Raw genomic sequence first — 20,251 nt, 5'->3', positions numbered from 1 at the left:
CTAGGTGAACTTCTGTTACTTCCTGGGGAGAGGTAGAAGCAAAACCCATCTGCCTCTTGGAGAGGGAATTCTCTCCCTTACTAAGAGGACTCAGGCAAATACCCCCTGGGGAAGAAGTAGAAATAAAGGCCATATATGGGGGAGGTGGAAAAGCCTCTTGGTCTCTGGATTCTGCACCAATACAAAGCAGAGGTCTGCTACCACTAAAGGGGAAACTGGAAACTCTTTTGCCCAAGAGCTTCCACCAATTCAAAGTAGAATTTGATAGGCATAGGATTGAGGAGGGACAGGAAAATGAGAAGACCCTACCTCAGAGGCTCAGGTACACAGGCTCAGCCAAAGAAGGACTAAGAATTCCACGTGCTCCCACCAAAAGCCAAATACTGAGTAACAAGCAGTAGGAGTCTACTGCTGGAGCAGGAGCAGTAGCTACAAGAGACTCCCTCCACCCCCTGCACATAGTCCTAGCATTTAGGGACTGCTGAAAGTTGAAAGTAGAGAGAGCATCAACAGTGAAAAAAACTCTCTAGCATCTCAGACAACACATTAAGGCCTCCGTTTTTAGAGTTTACATTCTAGTGGAGGGATGTGGATAGCAAAACACACAAATTAAGGTAGTAGAAGGTAAAGTTGTTCTCATGTCTAGTATGAGAAAATAAACCAGGACAATTAGAGAGTGACTAGGGTAGGATAGTCAGGAAAGGCCTCCCTGATCTTAGACACCTGTTAACATCCCATGGCAGATACTCAGAAAAATGCCTGGCCCTAAGGGAAATAGAGACACTCACATAGCCTTAGGAAATGTCATTTATAAAATAGTACTTCTTCTTTCCCCTCTTTTTTGTCATCTCTGTGCCAACCTCAAGGAGCTTCCAGATTAAAGAGTGAGAGATTAGAGATAGATACTCTCACCCACTTCAAAGACCTGCCTCTTCCTTGATCACTAACCCTGACAGTATCTGCCACCTTCAGAGGAAACCCATGACTGTCTACAAGGGGCTTTACAAGACCATAACAAGATCGATATTCATGATCATAATTTATTTAGTAAATACTTATTGAGTATTTCCTATGGCCAAGCACTTCAGGTGACACAGCAGTCAACAAGACAGACAAAAACCCTTGGCATTGTGGAGCTTACCTGAACGTTCCAGTGCAAAACACATTAATCCTAGCTGTAATTCACATATACGTCTTTCATGCTTCCTCTCTGTAGGTTTTACTGCTAGTAGTTAATTGATAAGGTAGATTTAAATCTCATTCTCACTAAACTTTAGAATTCTTTCTATTATAAGACAGTGACTCTTCCTACTATACTTGGAGTTGGTACCGCCTAGTTTAAAATTTTCTGTTCCCTGATTATTTCATGTGTCCTTGCCTTGTCTCATTAGATTGTTAGCTTCATGAAAGAAGGGACTCTGAGTTGTTCTGCTCATGTTTTGGGCACATTCAGTTCTGGTTCCAGGAGAGAAGAAGGCTTTCTCCCAATCCCCTTTTTGTTTTCTTCTCTTTCAGAAAGCTGACTACTTAGCTTCCTGGTGCTAAATAAAGAAGAATATAGTCTCGGATAGCTCAAATGTAGTTAATTTGAATCTGTTGTTGTGGAATACTAACTCTCACCATGTAGATATCCAGAGTTGGAGTCAGTGGAGAAGCTTTTTCTTTTTTTTTTTTTTTTTTTTTTTTTTTGAGACGGAGTCTCACTCTGTCGCCCAGGCTGGAGTGCAGTGGCGTGATCTCGGCTCACTGCAAGCTCCGCCTCCCGGGTTCACGCCATTCTCCTGCCTCAGGCTCCCGAGTAGCTGGGACTACAGGCGCCCGCCACCGCGCCCGTCTAATTTTTTGTATTTTTAGTAGAGACGGGGTTTCACCGTGGTCTCGATCTCCTGACCTTGTGATCCGCCCGCCTCAGCCTCCCAAAGTGCTGGGATTACAGGCGTGAGCCACCGCGCCCGGCTGAGAAGCTTTTTCTAAAGAATGAGAATGAAACTTCTACTGGAATCTAATTGTATTCTGCTTAAAGATTTATTCTCAAATCTTCTCCCAACCCCTAGATTGAGAAACGTGTGGAATTTACTTACAATATAATTATATTGGGAATGATAGAATTGGTTGAGCACTTTCCCTCTAACCTCTCTTTCCAGATAGGCCTTTATGCTGGGGAATTTTGCTTTAGCACTTATGCTGAATGTTCAGAGGAAGGACCTTATAGCATTGCACTAAACTTCTCACAGTCTGGAAATAAATCAGACCACATGTGTATTTGCTCGTTCTACCAACACAGATGCAATACATGCTTTCTGCTTTGTTAGGGGAATAATGCCATTTTAACTATGTGAAAAATGACTTAAAATGTGGTTTGGTTTTAGTTAAGCTATCAATTTTATTTTGTCTGGCTTCTAATACGTGGTTTTCACACTTTAACATGCATCAGCAATTACTTAAAAGTATTTCATTATTACTAAAATTTTAAAGGCTTTAAGTAAAATAGAAATTAAGACATTTGTTATTTAGCACTAATTTATGATCATTGTGATTAATCTCTTGATAATTTGAACATAAGGAAAATGTTTTTGAGAATGACTTTTAATATGATGATTTTAATATGATGGCTCCCCATAACTGGTGTCCAATAGGTAAGTACTTTAATGTTTCTTGATTTCCTTCAGTTCAGTTTGGACTTCAGTTCAGCCAATATTTGTGAGTATGTGCCAGGCTTTGCTTTTTATTTTACTTTAAGTTCCAGAGTACATGTGCAGGATGTGCAGGTTTGTTACATAGGTAAATGTGTGCCATGGTGATTTGCTGCACCTATCAACCCTTCTTCTGAGTATTAAGCCCAGCATGCATCAGATATTTTTCCTGATGCTCTCCTTCCCCACCACCCCGACAGGCCCCAGTGTATGTTGTTCCCTTCCCTGTGTCCATGTGTTCTTATTGTTCAGCTCCCACTTATAAGTGAGAACATGCAGTGTTTGATTTTCTGTTCCTGTGTTAGTTTGCATCCAACTCCATCCATGTCCGTGCAAAGGACACGATCTTGTTCCTTCTTATGGCTGCCTAGTATTCCATGGTGTATATGTACCACATTTTCTTTACCCAGTCTACCATTGAGAGGCATTTGGGTTGATTCCATGTCTTTGCTATTGTGCTGCAGTAAACATATGTGTGCATGTATCTTTATAACAGAATGATTTATATTCCTTTGGGTATATACCCAGTAATGGGATAGCTGGATCAGATAGTATTTATGGTTCTAGGTCTTTGAGGAATTGCCACACTGTCTTCCATGATGGTTGAACTAGTTTACATTCCCACCAACAATGTAAAAGCATTCCTGTTTCTCTGCAATCTTGCCAGCATCTATTGTTTCTTGGCTTTTTAGTAATCGCCATTCTGACTGGCATGAGATGGCATCTCATTGTAGTTTTGATTTGCATTTCTCTAATGATCACGGATGTTGAGCTTGTTTTCATGTTTGTTGGCCACATAAATGTCTTATTTTGAGAAGTGTCTGTTTATGTCCTTTGCTCACTTTTTAATGGGGTGGTTTTATTTTCTTGTAAATTTGTTTTAAGTTCCTTGTAGATTCTGGATATTAGACCTTTGTCAGATGGATAGATTGCAAAAATTTTCTCCCATTCTGTAGGTTGTCTCTTCGCTCTGATGATGGTTTCTTTGGCTGTGCAGAAGCTCTTTAGTTTAATTAGATCCCATTTGTCAATTTTTGCTTTTGTTGCAATTGCTTTTGACATTTTCATCATGAAATCTTTGTCCATGCCTGTGTCTTGAATGGTATTGCCTAGATTTTTTTCTATGATTTTTATAGTTTTGGGTTTTACATTTAAGACTTTAATCCATCTTGAATTAATTTTTGTGTAAGACGTAAGGAAGGGGTCCAGTTTCAATCTTCTGCATATATGGCTATCCAGTTCTCCCAGCACCATTTATCAGCAGGGAATCCTTTTCCCATTGCTTGTTTTTGTCAGGTTTGTCAAAGATCAGATGGTTATAGATGAGTAGTCTTATTTCCAAATTTTCTATTCTGTTCCACTGATCTATGTGCCTGTTTTTGTGCCAGTACCATACTGTTTTGGTTACTGTAGTCTTGCAGTATAGTTTGAAACAATATGGCCATTTTCACGATATTGATTCTTCCTATCCATGAGCATGGAATGTTTTTCCATTTGTTTGTGTTCTCTCTGATTTCCTTGAGCAGTGGATTGTAGTTCCTCTTGAAGAGGTCCTTCGCTTCCCTTGTTAGCTGAATTCTTAGATATTTTCTAATCTCTTTGTAGCAGTTGTGAATGGAAGTTCATTCTTGATTTGGCTCTCTGCTTGTCTGATGTTGGTTTATAGGAATGCTTGTAATTTTTGCACATTTGTTTTATATCCTGAGACTTTGCTGAAGTTGCATATCAGCCTAAGAAGCTTTTGGGATGAGACGAAGGAGGTTTTTGGACATAGGATCATGTCATCTGTAAACAGAGACAGTTTTACTTCCTTTCTTCCTATCTGAATACCCTTTATTTCTTTCTCTTGCCTGATTGCCCTGGCCAGAACTTCCAATACTATGTTGAATAGGAATGGAGAGACAGCATATCATTGTCATGTGCTGGTTTTCCAAAGGAATGCTTCCAGCTTTTGCCCACTCAGTATAATACTGGCTGTGGGTTTGTCACAAATGACTCTCATTATTTTGAGGTATGTTTGTTCGATATCTAATTTATTGAGAGTTTTTAACAATTAGGTATTTTTATTGAGGCCCTTTTCTACATATATTGAGATAATCTTGTAGTTTTTGTCTTTAGTTCTGTTTATGTGATGAATTATGTTTATCAATTTGCATTTGTTGAATCAGCCTTGCATCCCAGGGGTGAAACCGACATGATCGTGGTGTATAAGCTTTTTGATGTGCTGCTAGATTCAATTTGCCAGCATTTTATTGAGGATTTTTGCATCGATGTTCATCAGGGATATTGGCCTGAAGATTTCTTTTTTCGTTGTATCTCTGCCAGGTTTCAGGATGATGCTGGTCTCATAAAATGAGTTAGGAAGGAGTTCCTCCTTTTCAGCTGTTTGGAATAGGTCGAGAAGAAATGGTACCAGCTCCTCTTTGTACTTCTGGTAGAATTTAGCTATAAATCTGTCTACTCCTGGGGTTTTTTGTTTGGTTTGGTTTGGTTTGGTTTGGTTTGGTTTGGTTTGGTTTGGTTGGTAGGCTGTTTCTTACTGCCTCAATTACAGAACTCGTTATTGGTCCATTCAGGGATTCAGCTTCTTCTTAGTTCAGTCTTGGGAGGGTGTATGTGTCCAGGAACTTATCCATTTCTTCTAGATTTTCTAGTTTATTTGCATAGAGGTGTTTATCATTTTCTTTGATGGTTGTTTATATTTCTGTGGGGTCAGTGGTGATATCCCATTTATCTTTTTTTTATTGTATCTATTCGATTCTTCTGTCTTTTCTTCTGTATTCGTCTAGCTAGCAGTCTAGTAATATTTCATTAATTTAAAAAAAGTAGCTCCTGGATTTGTTGTTGTTTTGAAGGGTTTTTCGTGTATCTACCTTCTTCAGTTCCATTCTGATCTTAGTTATTTCTTGTTTTTGCTAACTTTGGGGTTTATTTGCTCTTGGTTCTCTAGTTCTTTTAGTTGTGATGTTAGGATATCTTTCTAGCTTTTTAATGTGGGCATTTAGTGCTATAAATTTCCCTCTTAACACTGCTTTAGCTGCATCCCAGAAGTTCTGATACATTGTCTCTTTAATCTCATTAGTTTCAAATAACTTCTTGATTCTGCCTCAATTTCATTGTTTACCCAGGAATCATTCAGGAGCAGGTTGTTCAATTTCCATGTAGTTGTGGTTTTGAGTGAGTTTCTTAATCTTGAGTTCTAATTTGATTGTGCTGTGGTCTGACAAACTTATGATTTCAGTTCTTTTGCATTTGCTGAGTAGTGTTTTACTTCCAATTATGTAATCAGTTTTAGAGTAAGTGCCATGTGGCCAGGCTTTGTAGTTTGTAAGTAGCAAAATTGAAAGATCTGTCCTCGCATCAGGACTTAGAATTCCAAAACTACATTGGGCATCTTAGCACATGTGTGCACAACTTAGGTCTTTGAGAGGGGCAAGTCTGAATTAGAGTCTGTTAGCATGGGCAAGAGAGACAGTTGGCTAAAGTTATTTCAAATAGCTTTTAACTTTTTCTCACTTTTTAGAATGCTTTCATCACTTGAAAAAAAATCCCTGCTGCTGTGAACTAAATTGCATGAAGCATTCATCTTTCCTGAATTCTCCCCTCTTCCTTTGTTTTGTTTTTATTTAGAAGCACTAGTGGAAAATAATTCCAGCAGTAGAGTGGTGTGGATGTAGAGGTGAGACTACAGTCATAAAGGTAGAGAATGGGAGCAGATAAGCAGATAAGTCTGCCGCCACTCAAGAGAGTTAGTTACTCCATTGTGTTACTGGAACTGTGGTGATTACCAGCCAAAAGAAAGAAAAACCTCCCTTTCCCATCCCCACTCTACTCCAATTAAAAAAGATTATTTGTAGCACCACAGATTCAGATCAAAGTGGCTTTAGGATTTCTCTACTTTCGTAGTTAAAGAAGAAACTAAGGATGCTGTTTTGTTTAGTTATTCATTCTGCAACATTTGAATCCTCTGTACTAGGCACAGTTCTAGGAACAGGGGTTCAGAAATAAGATTTGCATCCTACCTTGATACATACTGTAATTAAAGTGCCCACTAGGAGCTTACCATCCAGTTGAGAAAACATGGCATATAGATATAAGTAGAAAACATGAAAGATGTATAATTAAGTGCTAAGTAGCACATTGTAGCCTATACGTATATTAGTCAACAAATAATTATAACACCCATTTATGAGTCAGATACTGCTCATATACCAGGGACACAGAGATTTTTTTTTAAAGATTTCATATAGTTTATGTGCTTAGAGAGGAGAAAGATCAAGAAATGTAGGTGTTAATATTTGGCAGGATAGTACTTAAAAGTTTCCTTTCAAAGCCAGCTCTTTTAGTTATGAATCAGTTAATTGCATCAGCTCATTTGTGTATCAACCTGAATATTGACATTTTGGCATAAGTGAGCAGAAGGTAGTAGGTAAGTTGCTGCCTAGAGTATACTGCCTTGAGGACTTTGTAATGTGTATGTATAATACAATATTTATAAATTTCCTAAATAGGAGTTATTAGGTGATTTTTTTTCAACTTTTATTTTTAAATCAGGAGGTACATGTGCAGGTTTGTTAAAAAGGTATATGGCATGATGCCGAGGTTTGGAGTATGAACGAATCCATCACCCAGGTAGTGACCATAGTACCCAATAGGCAGTTTCTCAGCCCTTGGCCCGCTACCTCTCTCCCCCTTCTAATAGTCCCCAGTGTCCATCGTTCCCATAATTATGTCCATGTGTACAAAGTGTTTAGCTCCCACTTGTAAGTAAGAATGTGGAGTATTTGGTTTTCAGTTTCGTGTTAGTTCGCTTAGGATAATGGCCTCCGGCTGCATCCATACTGCTGCAAAGGACATAATTTCATTTTTTATGGCTGCATAGTGTTCTATAGTGAATATGTCCCACATTTTCTTTTTCCACTATTGATGAGCACCTGGGCTGATTCTGTCTTTGCTATTGTGAATAGTGCTGCAGTGAACATACAGGTACATGTGTCTTTTCGGTAGAATGATTTCTTTTCCTTTAAGTGTGTGCCCAGTAATGTGATTGCTGAGTTGAATGATAGTTCAACTCTTAGTTCTTTGAGAAATCTCCAAACTGCTCTCCACAGTAGCTGAATTAGTTGACATTTCCACCAACAGTGTATAAGTGTTCCCTTTTCTCGGCAGCCTCACCAATATCTGTTCCTTTTTGACTTTTTAACAGAAGCCATTCTGACTGGTGTTGTCAGATAGTGTCTCACTGTGGTTTTGATTTGCATGTCTGACAAGTAGTGACAATAAGCATTTAAAAAAATATGTCTGTGGGCCACTTGTATGTCTTCTTTTGAGAAGTGTGTGTTCAGCTGGGCCCAGTGGTTTATGCCTGTAATCCCAGCACTTTGGGAGGCCGAGGCAGGCAGATAACTTGATGCCAGGAGTTCAAGATCAGCCTGGCCAACGTGGTGAAACCCCGTCTCTACTAAAAATACAAAAATTAGCCAGGCATGGTGGCTCACGCCTATAATCCCAGCTACTCAGGAGGCTAAGGCATGAGAATCACTTGAACCCATGAGGCAGAGGTTGCAGTGAGTCATGATCGCACCACTTCACTCCAGCCTGGGTGATAGAGCAAGACTGTGCCTCAAAAAAAAAAAAAAAAGGAGAGAGAGAGGGGGGGAGGTATCTGTTCATGTCCTTTGCTCACAAAATTTTTAATGGGGTTATTTGATTTTGATTTTGCTTGTTGATTTGTTTCTTATAGATTCTGGATATTAAACCTCTGTCAGATGCATAGTTTGTGAATATTTTCTTTCACCCTTTAGATTGTCTGTTTACTCCTTTGATCATTTCTCTTGCCATGCAGAAGCTGTTTAGTTAATTAGGTCCCACTTGTCAGTTTTTGTTTTTACTGTAATTACTTTTGAGGTCTTAAACATAAATTTCTTGCCAAGGCCGATATTGAGAAGGGTATTTCCTAGGTTTTCTTCTAGGATTTTTATAGTCCTACATTTAAGTATTTCATACATCTTGAGTTATAGGGAGATAGATACGGGTCCAGTTTTATTCTTCTACGTATGGATAGCCAGCTATCCCAGCACCATTTGTTGAATAGGGCATCTTTACCCCCTGATTTTTTTTATTGACTGTGTCAAAGATCAGAAGGTTGTAGGTGTGTAGCTTTATTTCTGAGCTCTCTATTCTGCTCCATTGGTCTCTGTATCTGTTTTTGTAGCAGTACCATGCTGTTTTGGTTATTGTGACCTTGTAGTATAGTTTGAAGTCAGGTAATGTGATGCCTCCAGCTTTGTTCTTATTACTTAGGATTGCTTTGACTATTTGGGGCCTTTTCTTGTCTCATTTGAATTTTGGAATAGTTTTTTTCTAATTTTGTGAAAATGGACATTGGCAGTTTAGTAGGAATTGCATTGAATCTGTAGATTGCTTTGGGCAGCATGGTCATTTTAATGATATTAATTCTTCCAATTCATGAGCATGGAATGCTTTTCCATTTATTTGTGTCATCTTAGATGTCTTTCAGCAGTGTAGTTCTCCTTGTAGAGATCTCTCACCTCCTTGGTTAACTGTATTCTTAGGTATTGTGTTCTGTTTGTGGCTGTTGTAAATGAATGGCATTCTTGATTTATCTCTCAGCTTGGTCATTATTGTTGTATAGAAATGCTATAATGATAAAGGGTTCAATTCACTAAGAAAACTTAACTATTTTAAGTCTACACACACCCAACATTAGAGCACCTAGATTCATAAAAGTTCTTTTAGACCTATGAAAAGACTTAGATAGCCACACAATAATAGTGGGAGACTTCAGTGCCCCACTGACAGTGTTAGATCATCGAGGCACAAAACTAAGAAATTCCAAATTTAAACTTGATACTTGACCCATTAGACCTAATAGACACCCACAGAATACTCCACCCAGCAACCACAGAAGATTCTTCCCATCTGCACGTGGAACATTATCTAAGATTGACCACATGTTCACTATAAAGCAAATCTCAATCTAAAAAAAAATCATGCAAAGCATACTTTTAGACCACAATGCAATAAAAATAGAAATCAATATCAAGAAGATTTCTCAAAACCACATAATTGCATTGAAATTAAACAGTTGCTCCTGAATGACTTTTGGTTAAACAATAAAATTAAGGCAGAAATCAAAAAAAGTATTTGAAATTAATGAAAACAGAGGCACAGCATACCAGAGTCTTCAGAATGCAGCTGAAGCAGTGTTAAGAGGAAAGATTATCATACTAAACACCCACATCAAGAAGGAAGAGCTCAAATTAACAATCTAACGTCACATCTAGAGGAACTAGAAAAACAAGAACAAAGCAACCCCAAAGCTAACAGAAGAAAACAAAGTCAGAGCAGAAATGAATGAAATCGAGACATAAAAATCTATACAAAAGACCAGTGAAACCAGAAGTTAATTTTTTGAAAGAATAAACAAGATTGAGAAACTGCTAGGTAGAATAACAAAGAAAAAGAAGATCCAAATAAGTGCAGTCAGAAATGACAAAGGTGATGTTACAACCAATCTCACAGAAATACAAAAGATCCTGAGACTATTACACCTCTGTACACACAAATTAAAAAATCTAGAAGAGATGGATAAATTCCTGGAAATACACAGCCTCTCAAGATTGAACCAGGAAGAAATTGAAACCCTGAACAGACCAATGAGTTCTGAAATTGAAGCAGTAATGGAAAGCCTACCAACCAAAAAAAGCCCTGGACCAGATGGATTCACAGCCGAATTCTACCAGACATAGAAAGAAGAGCTTGTACCAGTTCTACTGAAACTATTCTAAAAAGTCGAGGAAGAGGGACTCCCTAACTTGTTCTACAAAGCCAGCATTATCTTGATACCAAAATTTGGTAAAGCAACAATGAATAAAGAAAACTGCAGGCCAATATCCCTGAGGAACATAGACACAAAATTCTCAGCAAAATACTACCAAACCAAATCCAACAGCAAATCAAAAAGTTAATTCACCACAATCAAGTAGACTTTATTCCTGGGATGCAAGGTTGGTTCAGCATACACAAATCAATAAACATGATTCACCACATAAACAATTAAAAACAGAAACCATGTGACTATCTCAGTAAACACAGGAAAAACTTTCAACAAAATCCAACATCTCTTCCTGATAAGAATCCTCAACAAGCTAGGTATCAAAGGAATATACTTCAAATAATAAGAGCTGTCTATAACAGACTCACAGCCAACATCATACTGAATACACAAAAGCTGGATCCATTCTGTTTGAGAACCGGAACAAGACAAGAATGCCCATTCTCCCCACTTTTATTCCACATAGTACTGGATGTGCTAGCCAGAGCAATCAGGCAAGAGAAAGAAATAAAAGGCATCCAAATATAAAAAGACATCAAACTATCTCTCTTCACTGACGATATGATTCTCTACCTAGAAAACCCTAAAGACTCACCAAAAGGCTCTTAGAACTGGTCAACAATTTCAGTGAAGTTTCAGGATGCAAAATCAGTGATTTTTTTAACTTTAGGAGATCCAGAAATTATATATAGAATTATTTTTAATCAGGTTTAATTATTTCATTCCTTTAAGTGTACCATTATGTAATTATTATCTCAAGAAAACTCAAACTGTTGGAGTTCCCAGTAAGTATATTGGTGACCTTGTTCATTGTTGAATCCATAAACAAACTAACGGAACCACATACAGTGTAATCATTACACATATAAATTTCTTTGAGTAGCTTGAATTCAAAATGAGTACCCAAACAAATTTTACTCAGTGGATAATGAAGAGAGGTAGTATTTTTAAGTCACACACAAAGATGACTAAATTGGTTTGGAGGTTTCTCCAATGCTTAGTTGGGATCTGTTTCTACTCATTCTTCTCATTCTTTCATAATGAAGGTTTTGTGTTGTTTTGTTTCGTTTTGTTTCACTTTTTGTTTTGAGATAGGGTCTTGCTCCGTTGCCCAGGTTGAAGTGTGGTGGCGTTGTGATAGCTCACTACAGCCTCTGAGGGTGGGGCCGAAGAAAACATAATGCAGCAGAACTATCTTAAAGGGTTGCCATTTTCACTAGGCTCTTTGAAGTTCAAATACTCTGCTTTTTCTTGATTAGTGGTCTTGCATCAATATATATAGTTCATATATAAATTGTTTCCTTTTAAAGTCTTTAGAGACAATGCTCATAAAATCTTGTTCCTTTCTTTCTTGATAATGTTCTATCAAGTGCCTTGTACTAAGTGAATTCCTAATAGATGTTGTTAAACAACTTCTGTGTCAAGGTTAGGAGGAAATTTCGTAGTTACTCTCTTCTTTGGAAATAATAACTTTGTGTATGGATCTCACTCTATTAGTGTAACTCTGTGTATTAGTGTCCTTCTCTGACCTTCACTCTCTCCTTCCATCTTTCTGTTCTGTCTTCACTTACTTAATGTTTATGTTTTCCTTGGTCTTTAAATATTAGTATCATTGTTGATATATTGATCTCATTGTATCACATATGCTTCCATCAGCATCTTGATAATTTAAAAGTGCTCCTTTATATATTTCTTGCTTTTAAGCCCTTGCTCACTCTGTTTATCTAGCCGTTTGTCCACCTATCTTACCAAGCCCTTATCCTGTCTTCATTCATTTTGATGCTGGTATTACTATTATCACTAGGTTCTGTTCTCATAATACAAGTCATAATTCAGACTATGAACTACATGATTTATTATTTAATCATTGAAGTTATAGTATATATTACATACAATCACATTGTTATCATCACTATGTGGGTTTTTTTTGGTAATTTCAATGTGATTTTATCAAGATAATAGAATGTAAGAGTACTTTCTCATGTTTGATCTCAAGACAGATAATTGCCATAGATTAGATTTCCATATAATATACTTTTAGTTCTAGGTGTCCAATATAGTCATAAATAAATAATAGGATTTCATTGTTGAATAAGATAGAGTTTTGATGTTGAGAGTGGTTTTTGTAGCTTCATTTCAGTAGTCTTTTTGTTCCAAATGATATCTGGACTGATTTATTCCCTAACACTCTGCAGAGTTACCTGTTACACAGGCGATATAGGAAGTTCTAACCTACATGTCAGAACCAGGTAGGGTAAAACAGATGCTGGAACGTGATAAGCTAATGAGCTGAGCTTACCCTTTAGACAGTGTCTATGCTATGATCATTGGTACTATGCATTGAGAAGATTAATTTGAGAGAGGCGAGTAATATGGATTGGAGAAAAGAGAGAGGGAAAAATTAGATAATCCAGTTAGGAGTTTATTATAAACTATAGGTTATGCAGATCCAGAGTCAAGAAATTTTATTTTTAATTAGAATATTCTCAAAACATAACAAGTGACTTTATGTGGGAAGCAAAAGAGGGAGAGTCTAAAGGTAAACATTAGGATCCTTATGCATTGCTGGTGGGAATGTAAACTGGTGTAACCGTGGTGGGAAACAGTTTGGCAGTTCCTCAATAAGTTAAACATATAATTACCGTATGATCTAGCAATTCCACTCCTGGGTATGTACTCAAAAGAAGTGGAAACAGATGTTCAAAAACAATATGTACATGAATCCTTAGCACTATTCACAATAATAGCTAAGTGGTGGAAACAGCCCAAATGTCCATCAGTTAATGAATGGATAAACAAATGTGCTATAGCCATTCAACGGAATATTATTCAGCAACAAAAAGGAATGAAGTGCTAATACATGCTACAACATGAACAGATCTTGAATACATTATACTTATGGGAAGAAACCATAAATGAAACGATAGATACTGCATGATGTGAAATACTCGAAATAGGCAACTCCGTAGAGACAGAAAGATGTTAGTAGTTGCCAGGGACTAGGGGGAATGGGGAATGACTGCTTATAGAAAAGCTTACAGACTGCTTATAGACTATAAGCTTAAAGCTTATAGACTGCTTATAGAAAAACCTATATGGTTTTTCTTCAGGGGTAATGAAAATATTCAGGAACTAAATAGTGATAATGGTTTTACAACACTGTCAATGTGCTAAATGCCACTGAATTATGCATTTTTAAATGTTCACAATTGCAATATTTTACGTGTGTTTTTTATACTAGTTTTTTTTTTTTGTTTAAAAAAGAAAAAGCACACTAGTGTAAGAACCATAGACTAATGCTTTCAGAGAACTCGGAGGTTCAATAGACAGAGTAAAGTAACAGAGAGGGAATGTGGCTAACTGGGCATTCAAAATCAAATGTTTTTTTAAAACTCTTATTGTGAGGGTGTCAAATAAAATATGAGTGTGGGCTGTGGTTTCCAACCTCTGCTAGAAACTGAGCCAAGCAGCTAAACTAGTTCCACAAGAGTAGAGAAAAAAAATCAAACTTATTTACTCTATATATTAATATAGCAGTGTCTAGACAGTACATATAGATGCTCAGTTATTTGATGAAAAATTAAAAATAAGGAAATAAAAGTCTGGACAGTAAGGTTATGTTCTTCTTCTTGGTCAATTTCATCTCCAGCTCACCCCACCCCCAGTAAATCAATGTATTAATTTTAACAGTCTCTATCTTTTATGTTTTCTGTTGTCTTTCCTATCCCTTTCTCACTGCCAACTTGGGTGTGCAACATCTCTTACCTAAGATTACTGCCGTAACTTCCTAATGGTCTCACTCCCTCTAAGTTGCCTTCCTGTGTATTCTTCAATGTACAGGTTGAGTATCCCTGTTACAAAATGCTAGGGACCAGAAGTATTTTGAATTTCAGTGTGTTTTTTATTTTTGAATTTCAGTTTTTTTAATTTTTGAATATTGGCATGTAGATAATGAGATATCTAGGGGATGGGACCCAAATATAAATACATAATTTATTTGTATTTCATATACTTTATATACATAGCCTGAATGCAATTTTCTTAATTTTGTTCATGAAACAAAATTTGTATACTTGAGGCCAAGTGTGGAATTTGTACTTGTGGTGTCATAGTGGTGCTCAAAAATTTTAGGATTCTGGAGCATTTTGGATTTTGGATTTTCGGATTAGGGATGCTCAACCTGTATTACAAAATGCAATGTCCTGCTCAAAATCCTTTAGCACTTCCAGATAAAATCTAAGCCCCTTACATGATAGGAGAAACACTGATGAGTGTACCACTTTCTCATCTGCTGCTAATCTTTCTCAAGCCTTTATAACCCCTGCCGTTCTGAATTTTCCAGTTACTGAAGCACAAGGTGCATATTTGACACGCTCTTCCTTCTTAAAGTGCCCTTCAACCTTCATTGGTCTCTCTGTTTATCCTTTAGACTTTGGTTCCTCCAAGGAATTTTCCTAGCCAATGCAGTCTGAGATAGGGTCTCCTGTTTTTGCTTTTATGTACTCCTGCACTCCTAATTTCTTTTATTGCACTTACATCCCTTGTTTATCATCATGTTACTTGTCTGACTTATCTATCAGATTGATAACTCCTGGAGGCCAAGGACCCAATCTAGCTCCTATGCCTGGCACATGGCAGGTACCCAGAGAAGAAAACCCTTATCACTATTACAAATAATTTATTATATGGTAATTGCATGCACAATAAATGTTGAATGAGAATATTTACGATATATAAAGCAGAATATAGGTGTTAGATGTCATATAAGAGATGCCAAGCAAGGATTCAGTTGATAAAAAGTCATGAAAGAGTTGACATTTAGAATGGGCGTTGAGAAATGGGTAAACTTTTGGAAGGTAAATTTTATTTAGTTATTCAACAATTATCGATCAGTGACCATGTGCTAATTATTTTACCAGGCTTTAAAGTTATCCAGATCCTATCTAGTACTTTTTATCATAATCTCTAATTGATTACTAATAAACATTGGCATTTCCAAGTATTCTGAATTTTATTTTCTTTATAATTTATGATTAAGCAACACTGCCTCTGAAACTTTAGCTGAAAGTGGGCTCATTTTTAGAATGAACTTTAGTTATAAATACTGGTATGTTACTGTGGCCATGTTTTGTGAAAGCTGTTTTCTAGTTTTAGTGAAAAATAATCAAGTTTCTAAAACTTGTTTTTGCTTTTCAGAAATGATTTCACAAGCCCATTTGAAAATGGAATGTTAATACATAAAAAGCAGGCAACAGGTGAATTCCTAGACTCTGCTTGTATTTGTTAGATTATTTTAGAGCTCTGTTAATTATAACTCGTAAGTCCTTATTAGGCTATATTAAAAGGCTAAATAGAAGTTTCTAGTCTTACCCTTTCCCCATTTCCAACTCTAAAAGAGTAAAATAAACACATCTACACTTCACTCAGAATAAAAATAAACACTTCAGAGTCGTAAAATTGAGAAATACGTTTTTAAGTAGGAGACTTTAATATTGTATTTAAAAAAACACAGAAGTTGTGTTTTTGTTTCCTTCCATGGAAATTTTTTCCTTTTAAATTATGTGAGTGCTGAGACGTTTACTTTTATTCTAGTGTACGGCATGAATTTTTTAACCAATACTTAGTTGACTAAAGTCTTCAGGCATCTCTCGCCACACTTACATATAGGTTTTTAAAATGACAGCCTGATAGATGCACACAGAAAAAGAAAATCGTTTAATTTTATTGTGAATTCTCCCTGACACCAGCACCAGTCCACTTATTTGAAAGCAATATCATGAGGAGGAAAATGAGTTATTGTGTATGAAAATCCTTTGGGATTGCTTTAAAATTTAAACTTTTAAATAACCTAATTAATCTTTGGCCTAGGCCAACCCCACCCAAAATAATAATAATAATTTTCCAATCACTTCAGATTAGCCTTTATTTATAAACATTTAAATGTTTTGGAAGTATTGTTTAAACCAGGGATCCGCAAACCATAACCCAGACAGGTTGCCTATTTTTGTAAATAAAGTTTTATTAGAACACAGCCACACCTGTTCATTTATGTATATGATTGATTTTGCAATACAAGGGCAGAGTTGAATAGTTTTGACAGAGAGGGTATGGCCTACAAAACTTACACTATCATCAGACCCTTTGAGTAATAGTTTGAAGGTCCCTAGTTTAAGCCATACTGCAATCTGATGGCTTCTTCTTATAATCAAGAAGCAGTTATTTGTTGGATACCTAAACCAAAATGCAGAAGCTTTTTCCTCTTGCAAAGTTTTCTTGTTATGCAATTAAAAAATTAAAGCTCAGCAAAATATTATTTTAGCCATTCTTTCATCCATTCATTGCTTAGTAGCCTTGTGCTTGCTCGGTTTCAACAAGTGAAGGCTTTATTTTTGTTTTCTATACGTTTGAAAATCACATGTACTAAAAGATTCCAAAGTTATACCTTCTTCCACTCCCCCAAAAGAACTTGAGAAAGGATTTTTTTTTTTTTTCTGTGATGGTGAATGTAGGCCTTTTCTTTGTTCTCTGCTTAATTCCAACCTATAATATCAAGCATAGAAACTCCTTTTCCCTTTTCTTTCACAGGACTTTGATTTATTTACTTGCCTTGTCATTCACCTATATGTATTTAAGTTATACATAATATGTGGTTAATTAGCAATTAGTGAGCATAGTAGACTTCACTTCCTGGAAGGGGTAGCTATAGCTGAGAAATCATAGGAAATGATGGAATAACTCTCAAAAGTTCAACTTAGCTGAAGTAGAACTATAAACTACTTATACTTACTTGGAATACACTATTGTAGAATTTTACAATGTTAGAGCTAGAATGCGTTGTAGACTCATGATAGAGAGTTGATCTAATGTGCGTCAGAATCAAATTTCAGTGTGCGTTAGAATCACCTGACTGGCCTGTTAAACTGCAGGATGCTGAACCAGCCCTCCAGAGTTTCTGATTCCATAAACCTGAGGAAGGCCTGAGAATTTGCATTTTTAAAACATGTTGCTGGTTGATGATGATGATGCTGATCAGGAGTCCACACAATGAGAATGTAATAGAGAAAGGGATGGCTGACCACTGGGGATTAATTCAGAGCTATTAGGATAGTGTATAGGCCTCATACTTTTAGTATACCCAGGGGAGATCAGACACTGTGACCCATACTATTCAAACACAAGAAACATAGATAAGCCATAATTCTCCTTTTTTATAGCTGCCACATGAACCCGATAATTGAGCTGACAAGTCATGGCCTCTTACACCTTATTCGTTGTTGGAGACCCTGACAAATACTTGCTCTTTGAGCTCCTCGTTTAATTAGACTAATTTAAAAAAAAAAAAAAAAGCTGTTCTCATTGTCATTATTATAACTTTTGCATGGCGTTTAATTTAGTTCAACTTTGGATTGTTTCCCTGAAGTGACTCTCAAATATGCTTAGCTACATATTTATAAACTATATTTTAGGATTGGAGTGTTCTCACAGAGATAGCTAATCATATCCATTATCCATTTCCCTCTCATCAATAATCTTAATTCCACCTTTTGGATATATGTTTAGTTAGTCCCATATGTAAATTATAAATGAAATTTAAAGATCTTCTAGTCCTAGTCCAACTAACTTACTTTACATATAGGAAACTAAGCCAACCAGGTAACTTGCCATATCACACTACTTAGCAAGAAGACTTGGATTAGCACTCCACCCAAGTCATTAAATCCTAAACCACTGAACTCAATCACCATGGCTGGAGGAGGAAGCTGAGTCAATGCAGTGTTTGCCCGTTTGAAAGACTATATAGAATTTTTTAAAGTATGTGAAACCATACTTGTAAATCACCTTAGTAGCTGTATATTTTGGCTACCCTAAATAGCTTCAAATCTGTAAAATGAAGGATAGTAATACCTACCTTCAGGGCTGATTGTTTATCTCTTACCTTTCCTTCCTCACCAGCTGTACCCACTTTAGAATCTTTAAAGTCACATTCTCGTGTTCAGCTGCTAAAAAAACAAGAGTTTTTGCCCTTAATTCCTCACTTCTCATCCTTTTACCCCTCAAATTCCAGACATTTGAGTTCTGCCCACACCATTCTCCTGGAACTGTTTCCTCAATGGTCTTAATGACCAACTGATGACTTTTTACCCCGAGACATCTTTTCAGACCTCAGCTTGTTATCCCTTTTGTCAGTTTCAGCACTCGTGACCACCACTACTTTTTATTATTTTTCTGCTACTTCATTCACCAGTCTCCATCTTTGTTCATAGGTTCTCTTCCCTTCATCTCTGCAACGTACATCTTTTCTCAGGGATATGTTTCTGCCTTTTTCTTATTTTGTGCTCCTTCCCTTGGCAGTTCTAGCCATTACAAAGAGTTATTTATGCACCTGTCTTTGTATGACATCTCTGCTTCTGACATCTCTTCCAAGTGCTGCATGCCTACCTGATTTTGCCATACCACCTAGCCCACTGATAATTTCAGACTCAGTGTATTTGAAATTGAGGTCATATCTTCTTTCCCAGCCACTATAGGCTTTCCCTCCTTTGTTCTTCATTTTCGTTAATCTCTAAAATGTGCAGATGCTCCTCAACTTACAATTGGTTATGTCAGAATAAATCTATCATAAGTGGAGAATATCATGAGTAGAAAATGCATTTAATACACCTAACCTAGCACATGAAAAGAGTAAAATTCAAAATCTGAAGTACAGTTTCTACTGAATGCCTATCAGTTTCACACCATCATAAAGTGAAAAAATGGTGAGTCAAAAAATATATAGAAATGCAAAAGACCTAGATTATCTAAAACAGTCTCAAAAAAGAAAAAGTTGATGGACTTAACACTATGTAATTTTATGATTCACTATAAACCTAGAACAATAAGACAGTGTGGTTATAGCATAAGAATCAATGAATCAGTGCAACAGACTAGAGAGCCTGGAAATAGACCTATGCTTGTTAGTCATGTAATTTTACAAAGGTGCCAAAGCAATCCATTGAGGAAGGGAATTTAAAGATCTATAGTCCTAGTCCAACTAACTTTACATATGAGTAAGCACCAAGTCTTTGGTGTAAATGGTGCTAGGAAAATAAAGTATTTGTATAGAAAAAAATGAACCTGGCCCTTTTCCTTATTAACCAAAATTAATTTGAGATGGATCATAGACTTAAATGTAAAAACTAAAAATCATACATATTTTAATAGAATGCATTGGAGAATATCTTGATGAGTGGGGGATAGGTGAAAGTTTCCTAGAAAGGTCACAGAAAGTAAACACCATATGAAAAAATTTGATAAACATTATCAAAATTTAAAACTTTTTGTCAGAAACATTGTTAAGAAAGTTCACAGACAAGCAACAGACTAGGAAAAAATACTTTCCAAAACATGTAACCTGACAAAGGACTGGAATTTAGGATCCAATACATAAAAAAGTTCCTACAACTCAATAGATAATATGTATATAATAACACATAACCCAAATTGTTTTAAATGAGCAAAAGACTTGAAGACAGTTCACCAATGAAGATAATGCAAATGCCAGTAAGAACGTGAAAGAAATTAGCAGAGAAATGCAAATTAAAATCCTAATTAAAGACTGGGTGTGGTGGCTCAACTTGTAATCCTCGCACTTTGGGAGGCTAAGGCATGCAGATCACCAGAGGTCAGGAGTTCAAGACCAGCACGGCCAACATGGCAAAAC

The 20,251-nt window shown here is 36.6% G+C and overlaps 1 protein-coding gene across 3 annotated transcripts in view; it reads left to right on the top strand.

Annotated features, from left to right (window-relative positions):
* LOC105493640 (Rho GTPase activating protein 20) overlaps nt 1-20,251 on the top strand; it is a 124,607-nt gene that overhangs the window by 52,921 nt on the left and 51,435 nt on the right. The window lies entirely within an intron of this gene.

The sequence above is a fragment of the Macaca nemestrina genome, chromosome 12 (assembly GCF_043159975.1).
Source record: "Macaca nemestrina isolate mMacNem1 chromosome 12, mMacNem.hap1, whole genome shotgun sequence".
In the NCBI taxonomy this organism is placed as follows: Eukaryota; Metazoa; Chordata; class Mammalia; order Primates; family Cercopithecidae; genus Macaca; species Macaca nemestrina.
Note: the sequence above shows the minus strand (reverse complement) of the source record. Positions and strands in the feature narration are given on the sequence as shown.